This window comes from Zophobas morio, unplaced genomic scaffold (assembly GCF_036711695.1).
Source record: "Zophobas morio isolate AGI-343-1 ecotype UQ-CSIRO unplaced genomic scaffold, CSIRO_AGI_Zmor_V1 ptg000029l, whole genome shotgun sequence".
Lineage (NCBI taxonomy): Eukaryota > Metazoa > Arthropoda > Insecta > Coleoptera > Tenebrionidae > Zophobas > Zophobas morio.
Window position 1 is genome coordinate 10,345,001 of NW_026972134.1, and position 11,032 is coordinate 10,356,032.

Consider the following 11,032-nt stretch of genomic DNA (forward strand, 5'->3'; position numbering starts at 1 on the left):
AACTCCAATGGTTTTCCCAGAATCGTCCTTTGAAATGTTCAAAAATATGCAAAATGACCTCAATTTTCAACCAATTTTAAACAAAATTTTCGAAATTTCACTTAATACATTTTCTTGCACATTTCGGGCCGCAGAAGCCATATCCGTTTTCATTTCTTCGATAACTCCAATGGTTTTCCCAGAATCGTCCTTTGAAATGTTCAAAAATATGCAAAATGACCTCAATTTTCAACCAATTTTCAACAAAATTTTCGAAATTTCACTTAATACATTTTCTTGCACATTTCGGGCCGCAGAAGTCATATCCGTTTTCATTTCTTCGATAACTCCAATGGTTTTCCCAGAATCGTCTTTGAAATGTTCAAAAATATGCAAAATGACCTCAATTTTCAACCAATTTTCAACAAAATTTTCGAAATTTCACTTAATACATTTTCTTGCACATTTCGGGCCGCAGAAGCCATATCCGTTTTCATTTCTTCGATAACTCCAATGGTTTTCCCAGAATCGTCCTTTGAAATGTTCAAAAATATGCAAAATGACCTCAATTTTCAAACAATTTTCAGCAAAATTTTCGAAATTTCACTTAATACATTTTCTTGCACATTTCGGGCCGCAGAAGCCATATCCGTTTTCATTTCTTCGATAACTTCAATGGTTTTCGCAGAATTGTCCTTTGAAATATTCAAAAATATGCAAAATTACCTCAATTTCCCACCAATTTACAACAAAATTTTCGAAATTTCACTTAATACATTTTCTTGCACATTTCGGGCCGCAGAAGCCACATCCGTTTTCATTTCTTCGATAACTCCAATGGTTTTCCCAGAATCGTCCTTTGAAATGTTCAAAAATATGCAAAATGACCTCAATTTTCAACCAATTTTCAACAAAATGTTCGAAATTTCACTTAATACATTTTCTTGCACATTTCGGGCCGCAGAAGCCATATCCGTTTTCATTTCTTCGATAACTCCAATGGTTTTCCCAGAATCGTCGTTTGAAATGTTCAAAAATATGCAAAATGACCTCAATTTTCAACCAATTTTCAACAAAATTTTCGAAATTTCACTTAATACATTTTCTTGTAGATTTCGGGCCGCAGAAATCAAATCCGCTTTCACTTCTTCGATAACTACCTTGGTTTACCGAGAATCGTCCTTTGAAGTACATAGTCATAGTTACTCCCACCGAATAATCATAGTTACTCCCACCGAAGAATCATAGTTACTCCCACCGAAGAATCATAGTTACTCCCACCGAAGAATCATAGTTACTCCCACCGAAGACTCATAGTTACTCCCAGCGAAGAATCATAGTTACTCCCCTCCAAAATTCTTTTTACCCTTTTTGCTCTTCTCTTCATTTTTCTTTCTTTTTCGTTCTTTTCAGTCCGTTTTCGTCTTTCTTCGTCCTTTTTCGCCGTTTTATGTCCTTTTTCGACTTTTTTCGTCCTCTTTCGTCCATCTTCGTCCTTTTTCCTTCTTAGTATCTTTTTCGTCCTTTTTCGCCACAGTAGTCATATCCGTTTTCATTTCTTCGATAACTTCAATGGTTTTCCCAGAATTGTGCTTTGAAATATTCAAAAATATGTAAAATTACCTCAATTTCCCACCAATTTACAAAATTTACAAAATTTACAAAATTTTCGAAATTTCACTTAATACATTTTCTTGCACATTTCGGGCCGCAGAAGCCATATCCGTTTTCATTTCTTCGATAACTCCAATGGTTTTCCCAGAATCGTCCTTTGAAATGTTCAAAAATATGCAGAATGTCCTCAATTTTCAACCAATTTTCAACAAAATTTTCGAAATTTTACTTAATACATTTTCTTGCACATTTCGGGCCGCAGAAGCCTTATCCGTTTTCATTTCTTCGATAACTCCAATGGTTTTCCCAGAATCGTCCTTTGAAATATTCAAAAATATGCAAAATGACCTCAATTTTCAACCAATTTTCAACAAAATTTTCGAAATTTCACTTAATACATTTTCTTGCACATTTCGGGCCGCAGAAGCCATATCCGTTTTCATTTCTTCGATAACTCCAATGGTTTTCCCAGAATCGTCCTTTGAAATGTTCAAAAATATGCAAAATGTCCTCAATTTTCAACCAATTTTCAACAAAATTTTCGAAATTTTACTTAATACATTTTCTTGCACATTTCGGGCCGCAGAACCCTTATCCGTTTTCATTTCTTCGATAACTCCAATGGTTTTCCCAGAATCGTCCTTTGAAATATTCAAAAAATATGCAAAATGACCTCAATTTTCAACCAATTTTCAACAAAATTTTCGAAATTTCACTTAATACATTTTCTTGCACATTTCGGGCCGCAGAAGCCATATCCGTTTTCATTTCTTCGATAACTCCAATGGTTTTCCCAGAATCGTCCTTTGAAATGTTCAAAAATATGCAAAATGACCTCAATTTTCAACCAATTTTCAACAAAATTTTCGAAATTTCACTTAATACATTTTCTTGCACATTTCGGGCCGCAGAAGCCATATCCGTTTTCATTTCTTCGATAACTCCAATGGTTTTCCCAGAATCGTCCTTTGAAATGTTCAAAAATATGCAAAATGTCCTCAATTTTCAACCAATTTTCAACAAAATTTTCGAAATTTCACTTAATACATTTTCTTGCACATTTCGGGCCGCAGAAGCCATATCCGTTTTCATTTCTTCGATAACTCCAATGGTTTTCCCAGAATCGTCCTTTGAAATATTCAAAAATATGCAAAATGACCTCAATTTTCAACCAATTTTCAACAAAATTTTCGAAATTTCACTTAATACATTTTCTTGCACATTTCGGGGCAGAAGCCATATCCGTTTTCATTTCTTCGATAACTCCAATTGTTTTCCCAGAATCGTGCTTTGAAATGTTCAAAAATATGCAAAATGACCTCAATTTTCAACCAATTTTCAACAAAATTTTCGAAATTTCACTTAATACATTTTCTTGCACATTTCGGGACGCAGAAGCCATATCCGTTTTCATTTCTTCGATAACTCCAATGGTTTTCCCTGAATCGTCCTTTGAAATATTCAAAAATATGCAAAATGACCTCAATTTTCAACCAATTTTCAACAAAATTTTCGAAATTTCACTTAATACATTTTCTTGCACATTTCGGGCCGCAGAAGCCATATCCGTTTTCATTTCTTCCATAACTCCAATGGTTTTCCCAGAATCGTCCTTTGAAATGTTCACAAATATGCAAAATGACCTCAATTTTCAACCAATTTTCAACAAAATTTTCGAAATTTCACTTAATACATTTTCTTGCACATTTCGGGCCGCAGAAGCCATATCCGTTTTCATTTCTTCCATAACTCCAATGGTTTTCCCAGAATCGTCCTTTGAAATGTTCACAAATATGCAAAATGACCTCAATTTTCAACCAATTTTCAACAAAATTTTCGAAATTTCACTTAATACATTTTCTTGCACATTTCGGGCCGCAGAAGCCATATCCGTTTTCATTTCTTCGATAACTCCAATGGTTTTCCCAGAATCGTCATTTGAAATGTTCAAAAATATGCAAAATGACCTCAATTTTCAACAAAATTTTCGAAATTTCACTTAATACATTTTCTTGCACATTTCGGGCCGCAGAAGCCATATCCGTTTTCATTTCTTCGATAAACTCCAATGGTTTTCCCAGAATCGTCCTTTGAAATGTTCAAAAATATGCAAAATGGCCTCAATTTTCAACAAAATTTTCGAAATTTCACTTAATATATTTTCTTGCACATTTCGGGCCGCAGAAGCCATATCCGTTTTCATTTCTTCGATAACTCCAATGGTTTTCCCAGAATCGTCCTTTGAAATGTTCAAAAATATGCAAAATGACCTCAATTTTCAACCAATTTTCAACAAAATTTTCGAAATTTCACTTAATACATTTTCTTGCACATTTCGGGCCGCAGAAGCCATATCCGTTTTCATTTCTTCGATAACTCCAATGGTTTTCCCAGAATCGTCCTTTGAAATATTCAAAAATATGCAAAATGACCTCAATTTTCAACCAATTTTCAACAAAATTTTCGAAATTTCACTTAATACATTTTCTTGCACATTTCGGGCCGCAGAAGCCATATCCGTTTTCATTTCTTCGATAACTCCAATGGTTTTCCCAGAATCGTCCTTTGAAATGTTCAAAAATATTCAAAATGACCTCAATTTTCAACCAATTTTCAACAAAATTTTCGAAATTTCACTTAATACATTTTCTTGCACATTTCGGGCCGCAGAAGCCATATCCGTTTTCATTTCTTCGATAACTCCAATGGTTTTCCCAGAAACGTCCTTTGAAATGTTTAAAAATATGCAAAATGACCTCAATTTTCAACCAATTTTCAACAAAATTTTCGAAATTTCACTTAATACATTTTCTTGCATATTTCGGGCCGCAGAAGCCATATCCGTTTTCATTTCTTCGATAACTCCAATGGTTTTCCCAGAATCGTCCTTTGAAATATTCAAAAATATGCAAAATCACCTCAATTTTCAACCAATTTTCAACAAAATTTTCGAAATTTCACTTAATACATTTTCTTGCACATTTCGGGCCGCAGAAGCCATATCCGTTTTCATTTCTTCGATAACTCCAATGGTTTTCCCAGAATCGTCCTTTGAAATATTCAAAAATATGCAAAATGACCTCAATTTTCAACCAATTTTCAACAAAATTTTCGAAATTTCACTTAATACATTTTCTTGCACATTTCGGGCCGCAGAAGCCATATCCTTTTGCATTTCTTCGATAACTCCAATGGTTTTCCCAGAATCGTCCTTTGAAATGTCCAAAAATATGCAAAATGACCTCAATTTTCAACCAATTTTCAACAAAATTTTCCAAATTTCACTTAATACATTTTCTTGCACATTTCGGGCAGCAGAAGCCATATCCGTTTTCATTTCTTCGATAACTCCAATGGTTTTCCCAGAATCGTCCTTTGAAATATTCAAAAATATGCAAAATGACCTCAATTTTCAACCAATTTTCAACAAAATTTTCGAAATTTCACTTAATACATTTTCTTGCACATTTCGGGCCGCAGAAGCCATATCCGTTTTCATTTCTTCGATAACTCCAATGGTTTTCGCAGAATCGTCCTTTGAAATGTTCAAAAATATGCAAAATGACCTCAATTTTCAACCAATTTTCAACAAAATTTTCGAAATTTTACTTAATACATTTTCTTGCACATTTCGGGCCGCAGAAGCCATATCCGTTTTCATTTCTTCGATAACTCCAATGGTTTTCCCAGAATCGTCCTTTGAAATATTCAAAAATATGCAAAATGACCTCAAGTTTCAACCAATTTTCAACAAAATTTTCGAAATTTCACTTAATACATTTTCTTGCACATTTCGGACCGCAGAAGCCATATCCGTTTTCATTTCGTCGATAACTCCAATGGTTTTCGCAGAATCGTCCTTTGAAATGTTCAAAAATATGCAAAATGACCTCAATTTTCAACCAATTTTCAACAAAATTTTCGAAATTTTACTTAATACATTTTCTTGCACATTTCGGGCCGCAGAAGCCATATCCGTTTTCATTTCTTAGATAACTCCAATGGTTTTCCCAGAATCGTCCTTTGAAATGTTCAAAAATATGCAAAATGACCTCAATTTTCAACCAATTTTCAACAAAATTTTCGAAATTTCACTTAATACATTTTCTTGCACATTTCGGGCCGCAGAAGCCATATCCGTTTTCATTTCTTCGATAACTCCAATGGTTTTCCCAGAATCGTCCTTTGAAATATTCAAAAATATGCAAAATGACCTCAATTTTCAACCAATTTTCAACAAAATTTTCGAAATTTCACTTAATACATTTTCTTGCACATTTCGGGCCGCAGAAGCCATATCCGTTTGCATTTCTTCGATAACTCCAATGGTTTTCCCAGAATCGTCCTTTGAAATATTCAAAAATATGCAAAATGACCTCAATTTTCAACCAATTTTCAACAAAATTTTCGAAATTTCACTTAATACATTTTCTTGCACATTTCGAGCCGCAGAAGCCATATACGTTTTCATTTCTTCGATAACTCCAATGGTTTTCCCAGAATCGTCCTTTGAAATATTCAAAAATATGCAAAATGACCTCAATTTTCAACCAATTTTCAACAAAATTTTCGAAATTTCACTTAATACATTTTCTTGCACATTTCGGGCCGCAGAAGCCATATCCGTTTTCATTTCTTCGATAACTCCAATGGTTTTCCCAGAATCGTCCTTTGAAATGTTCAAAAATATGCAAAATGACCTCAATTTTCAACCAATTTTCAACAAAATTTTCGAAATTTCACTTAATACATTTTCTTGCACATTTCGGGCCGCAGAAGCCATATCCGTTTTCATGTCTTCGATAACTCCAATGGTTTTCCCAGAATCGTCCTTTGAAGTGTTCAAAAATATGCAAAATGACCTCAATTTTCAACCAATTTTCAACAAAATTTTCGAAATTTCACTTAATACATTTTCTTGCACATTTCGGGCCGCAGAAGCCATATCCGTTTTCATTTCTTCGATAACTCCAATGGTTTTCCCAGAATCGTCCTTTGAAATGTTCAAAAATATGCAAAATGACCTCAATTTTCAACAAAATTTTCGAAATTTCACTTAATACATTTTCTTGCACATTTCGGGCCGCAGAAGCCATATCCGTTTTCATTTCTTCGATAATTCCAATGGTTTTCCCAGAATCGTCCTTTGAAATGTTCAAAAATATGCAAAATGACCTCAATTTTCAACCAATTTTCAACAAAATTTTCGAAATTTCACTTAATACATTTTCTTGCACATTTCGGGCCGCAGAAGCCATATCCGTTTTCATTTCTTCGATAACTCCAATGGTTTTCCCAGAATCGTCCTTTGAAATGTTCAAAAATATGCAAAATGACCTCAATTTTCAACAAAATTTTCGAAATTTCACTTAATACATTTTCTTGCACATTTCGGGCCGCAGAAGCCATATCCGTTTTCATTTCTTCGATAACTCCAATGGTTTTCCCAGAATCGTCCTTTGAAGTGTTCAAAAATATGCAAAATGACCTCAATTTTCAACCAATTTTCAACAAAATTTTCGAAATTTCACTTAATACATTTTCTTGTACATTTCGGGCCGCAGAAGCCATATCCGTTTTCATTTCTTCGATAACTCCAATGGTTTTCCCAGAATCGTCCTTTGAAATGTTCAAAAATATGCAAAATGACCTCAATTTTCAACCAATTTTCAACAAAATTTTCGAAATTTCACTTAATACATTTTCTTGCACATTTCGGGCCGCAGAAGCCATATCCGTTTTCATTTCTTCGATAACTCCAATGGTTTTCCCAGAATCGTCCTTTGAAATATTCAAAAATATGCAAAATGACCTCAATTTTCAACCAATTTTCAACAAAATTTTCGAAATTTCACTTAATACATTTTCTTGCACATTTCGGGCCGCAGAAGCCATATCCGTTTGCATTTCTTCGATAACTCCAATGGTTTTCCCAGAATCGTCCTTTGAAATGTCCAAAAATATGCAAAATGACCTCAATTTTCAACCAATTTTCAACAAAATTTTCCAAATTTCACTTAATACATTTTCTTGCACATTTCGGGCTGCAGAAGCCATTTCCGTTTTCATTTCTTCGATAACTCCAATGGTTTTCCCAGAATCGTCCTTTGAAATATTCAAAAATATGCAAAATGACCTCAATTTTCAACCAATTTTCCACAAAATTTTCGAAATTTCACTTAATACATTTTCTTGCACATTTCGGGCCGCAGAAGCCATATCCGTTTTCATTTCTTCGATAACTCCAATGGTTTTCGCAGAATCGTCCTTTGAAATGTTAAAAAATATGCAAAATGACCTCAATTTTCAACCAATTTTCAACAAAATTTTCGAAATTTTACTTAATACATTTTCTTGCACATTTCGGGCAGCAGAAGCCATATCCGTTTTCATTTCTTCGATAACTCCAATGGTTTTCCCAGAATCGTCCTTTGAAATATTCAAAAATATGCAAAATGACCTCAAGTTTCAACCAATTTTCAACAAAATTTTCGAAATTTCACTTAATACATTTTCTTGCACATTTCGGGCCGCAGAAGCCATATCCGTTTTCATTTCTTCGATAACTCCAATGGTTTTCCCAGAATCGTCATTTGAAATATTCAAAAATATGCAAAATGTCAATTTTCAACCAATTTTCAACCAAATTTTCGAAATTTCACATAATACATTTTCTTGCACATTTCGGGCCGCAGAAGCCATATCCGTTTTCATTTCTTCGATAACTCCAATGGTTTTCCCAGAATCGTCCTTTGAAATGTTCAAAAATATGCAAAATGACCTCAATTTTCAACCAATTTTCAACAAAATTTTCGAAATTTCACTTGATACATTTTCTTGCACATTTCGGGCCGCAGAAGCCATATCCGTTTTCATTTCTTCGATAACTCCAATGGTTTTACCAGAATCGTCCTTTGAAATTTTCAAAAATATGCAAAATGACCTCAATTTTCAACCAATTTTCAACAAAATTTTCCAAATTTCACTTAATACATTTTCTTGCACATTTCGGGCCGCAGAAGCCATATCCGTTTTCATTTCTTCCATAACTCCAATGGTTTTCCCAGAATCGTCCTTTGAAATGTTCACAAATATGCAAAATGACCTCAATTTTCAACCAATTTTCAACAAAATTTTCGAAATTTCACTTAATACATTTTCTTGCACATTTCGGGCCGCAGAAGCCATATCCGTTTTCATTTCTTCCATAACTCCAATGGTTTTCCCAGAATCGTCCTTTGAAATGTTCACAAATATGCAAAATGACCTCAATTTTCAACCAATTTTCAACAAAATTTTCGAAATTTCACTTAATACATTTTCTTGCACATTTCGGGCCGCAGAAGCCATATCCGTTTTCATTTCTTCGATAACTCCAATGGTTTTCCCAGAATCGTCATTTGAAATGTTCAAAAATATGCAAAATGACCTCAATTTTCAACAAAATTTTCGAAATTTCACTTAATACATTTTCTTGCACATTTCGGGCCGCAGAAGCCATATCCGTTTTCATTTCTTCGATAAACTCCAATGGTTTTCCCAGAATCGTCCTTTGAAATGTTCAAAAATATGCAAAATGACCTCAATTTTCAACCAATTTTCAACAAAATTTTCGAAATTTCACTTAATACATTTTCTTGCACATTTCGGGCCGCAGAAGCCATATCCGTTTTCATTTCTTCGATAACTCCAATGGTTTTCCCAGAATCGTCATTTGAAATATTCAAAAATATGCAAAATGTCAATTTTCAACCAATTTTCAACCAAATTTTCGAAATTTCACTTAATACATTTTCTTGCACATTTCGGGCCGCAGAAGCCATATCCGTTTTCATTTCTTCGATAACTCCAATGGTTTTCCCAGAATCGTCCTTTGAAATGTTCAAAAATATGCAAAATGACCTCAATTTTCAACCAATTTTCAACAAAATTTTCGAAATTTCACTTGATACATTTTCTTGCACATTTCGGGCCGCAGAAGCCATATCCGTTTTCATTTCTTCGATAACTCCAATGGTTTTCCCAGAATCGTCCTTTGAAATGTTCAAAAATATTCAAAATGACCTCAATTTTCAACCAATTTTCAACAAAATTTTCGAAATTTCACTTAATACATTTTCTTGCACATTTCGGGCCGCAGAAGCCATATCCGTTTTCATTTCTTCGATAACTCCAATGGTTTTCCCAGAAACGTCCTTTGAAATGTTTAAAAATATGCAAAATGACCTCAATTTTCAACCAATTTTCAACAAAATTTTCGAAATTTCACTTAATACATTTTCTTGCATATTTCGGGCCGCAGAAGCCATATCCGTTTTCATTTCTTCGATAACTCCAATGGTTTTCCCAGAATCGTCCTTTGAAATATTCAAAAATATGCAAAATCACCTCAATTTTCAACCAATTTTCAACAAAATTTTCGAAATTTCACTTAATACATTTTCTTGCACATTTCGGGCCGCAGAAGCCATATCCGTTTTCATTTCTTCGATAACTCCAATGGTTTTCCCAGAATCGTCCTTTGAAATATTCAAAAATATGCAAAATGACCTCAATTTTCAACCAATTTTCAACAAAATTTTCGAAATTTCACTTAATACATTTTCTTGCACATTTCGAGCCGCAGAAGCCATATACGTTTTCATTTCTTCGATAACTCCAATGGTTTTCCCAGAATCGTCCTTTGAAATATTCAAAAATATGCAAAATGACCTCAATTTTCAACCAATTTTCAACAAAATTTTCGAAATTTCACTTAATACATTTTCTTGCACATTTCGGGCCGCAGAAGCCATATCCGTTTTCATTTCTTCGATAACTCCAATGGTTTTCCCAGAATCGTCCTTTGAAATGTTCAAAAATATGCAAAATGACCTCAATTTTCAACCAATTTTCAACAAAATTTTCGAAATTTCACTTAATACATTTTCTTGCACATTTCGGGCCGCAGAAGCCATATCCGTTTTCATGTCTTCGATAACTCCAATGGTTTTCCCAGAATCGTCCTTTGAAGTGTTCAAAAATATGCAAAATGACCTCAATTTTCAACCAATTTTCAACAAAATTTTCGAAATTTCACTTAATACATTTTCTTGCACATTTCGGGCCGCAGAAGCCATATCCGTTTTCATTTCTTCGATAACTCCAATGGTTTTCCCAGAATCGTCCTTTGAAATTGTGATGTCCTCTCTAATAGTCCCGACGGTGGTAGGTTAATAACACCAATACATATTTATTATCAATTTATTTACCCATATTACCACTACAAACCCAGACTTAACACTCTCTTGTTTTAGCTATCACTTACACTTTGATACACTATTGATGACCTAGTTCCTTGCAATGGACAAGCATTTGCTGACTAACGAATTCAAACTTACTCATTCCATTACACCTCCCCCGGTCGGGAGAAAAATTTTTTTTTCATGTTCTCACGTTC